Raw genomic sequence first — 2678 nt, 5'->3', positions numbered from 1 at the left:
TATCGGCCTGTGGACTGAAGGGTCCTGGGTTTTATTCCAGTCAAGGGTAAATGCCCGGGTTGTGGGCTCGATCCCCAGTGGGGGCATGCAGGAGGCAGCCGGTCAATGATTCTCTCTCATCATTGATGTTTCTATCTCTCTCCCTCTGCCTTCCTCTCTGAAATCCATAAAAAAATATTTTAAAAAAAGAAAGTTGAGGTTTCCCCCCTCCTTTTGAGTAGTGTCATGTACAAAACAGATATTTAAGCCCCTCTAAGGCATGGAAAAGTACAAAGAAAGTTAAAACATGATCCAGAACACCAACTCTCAGAAGCAACCAGTGTTAACTGATTGATGGTGATTATCTTTCCAAACATCTCTCTCAGCAGTGATACAGCTATAAAGACACTTATTGATGTAGGTACCAAGCCGGAGGTGGCAGCTTTGGTTGCCATAGGAATCCAAGCCAGACATGGGCATCTTTGAGAGGAGGCCTGTAGTTCTCATGAAACTTGTACTCTAGAGGAGAGACAGTAAACCAGTAAACAAGTAAATATGTAGTATGCTAAATGGTGATAAACGCCATGGAGCTCAACAAAGCAGAGAAATGTATGTATTAAGGGTCTGGTTTACTATTTAATGTGGTGCAACAAGAGAGGCCCCCTTTTTTTTTTTAAATATATTTTATTGATTTTCCACAGAGAGGAAGGGAGAGGGACAGAGAGCTAGAAACATTGATGAGAGAGAAACATCGATCAGCTGCCTCCTGCACATCCCCCACCGGGGATGTGCCTGCAACCAAGGCACATGCCCTTGACCGGAATCGAACCCGGGACCCTTCAGTCCGCAGGCCGACGCTCCATCCACTGAGCCAAACCGGCCTCGGCAAGAGAGGCCCCTCTTAATACAATGGCATTTGACCAGAGATCCCAGAAGTGAGAGAGCATGAACCATACGGTCTATGAAATGTAGGAATGTGGGGGAAGAGCATTCTAGGCAGAAGGAACAGCTAGTGCCCAGGCCTTTAGGTGGGAGCATGCTTCACATATTTGAGGAACAGCAAGAAGGCAACTTAGCAAAAGCAATGTGAGAGGGAGAAAGTGAGTCCACTGATGGGGGGTGAGGGCCCGTGGGGACAATTATTCAGGGCCTTGGAGGCCATTGTAAGGGCTTTGGGTTTTCCTCCCAGTGAGGCAGAAAGCCATTAGAGCTTTGTAAGTGGAGGTGTGATATGATTTGACCAGGTTTTAGAAGCATCACTCTGTTATCTGAAGAACAGACTATAGAGAGGCAGGGGCAGAGGAAGGGAGGCTGGTTAGGAGGCAGTTGCAGAAATCCTGGTAGGAGATGACCATGGCTTGGACTAGGTCAGTGGTCGGCAAACTCATTAGTCAACAGAGCCAAATATCAACAGTACAACGATTTAAATTTCTTTTGAGAGCCAAAGTTTTTAAACTTAAACTATATAGGTAGGTACATTGTTATTAAATTAATTAGGGTACTAAGGCTTAGGAAGAGCCACACTCAAGGGGCCAAAGAGCCGCATGTGGCTCCCGAGCTGCAGTTTGCCGACCACGGGACTAGGTGGTAGCAGTGGAAGTGGCAAGAAGTGCTGAGATATGATGGCATTTACGATATATATTCATTTATGGAGATGGAGAAGACTATATGAAACATCTGTGGGAGAAGAATCAAGAATTTGCTTTTGTTCCAGTTAAATTGGAGATGCCTATTAAGACATTTAAGTGGAGTGTCAAGAAGGTAGTTGGGTAAATGAATCTGGATTTCAGAAGAGAGGATTGAAGATACATAGGTGGTATTTAAAAGCTACAGGTTGGATGTGATGGCCAAGTTAGAGAAGAGATGACCAAGTTGGATAGAGATGACTGAGCATTAGGACACTCCAGGGGAAGATGAGAACAGAGAATGGACCACAGTGTTCAAGTGATGCAGGAGATAGAACCAGCCATTCCACTCATGATTTTATTACATGTTTTTCACAGCAAGATTTAGTTAGTTGTGTTTTTACTGTGAGATTAACTATGAAAGCTGTTCAGGGTAATTTCCATAAGTTAGTCATTGCTGATAGTAGCAAAACAGTTACCACTTAGGATTGGTATGCATTTTTATTAGCCGTAGTCTTCATCTTGGATAATCAGCAAGTCTTTGTTAAAGCGTTTTCTTCATCTCCTCCTCCTCAAGAGTTGCTTGTACGTCCATTCACTCATTTACCCCCAAAATAGTTATGAAGCGCCTGTCCTGTTCCAACCCGAGGTTTTTTTGTTCTCACAGATCTAACTTATCACGCGCAGGGGTTTGCCTTTCAGGTGTCACTTGGCGTCAGCCTCCCGCAGTGGGGTTTTTCCAGCCTCGTCCCTCCGCAGTTCTCAGCGCTGCCCCGAGGCCCGGAGTCGGTAGTTGGCGTCCCTCCCCTCCCGGAGGGGGACTCCGGACTCCCCGGAGAGATATGCAGATGAGGTGGGCGGGGCGGTATGCAGATGAGGTGGGGCGGGCCGCCGCCCGACGGGCGCTGTGGACCGAAGTGGGCGGGCAGAATGCAGATGAGGGGGCGGGGCTCGCCTGCGCGCCCGGGAGCCGCTGGGCGAGCGGCCGCCGGGAACTGGAAGGCGCCCGGCCCTTTCTTTGACTGGAGCGGACCCGCCAGGACGCGGCCGCCTGGTCCGCGGGAGCCGGCTTGA

Source organism: Myotis lucifugus, unplaced genomic scaffold, assembly GCF_000147115.1.
Source record: "Myotis lucifugus unplaced genomic scaffold, Myoluc2.0 scaffold_355, whole genome shotgun sequence".
NCBI lineage: Eukaryota > Metazoa > Chordata > Mammalia > Chiroptera > Vespertilionidae > Myotis > Myotis lucifugus.
Note: the sequence above shows the minus strand (reverse complement) of the source record.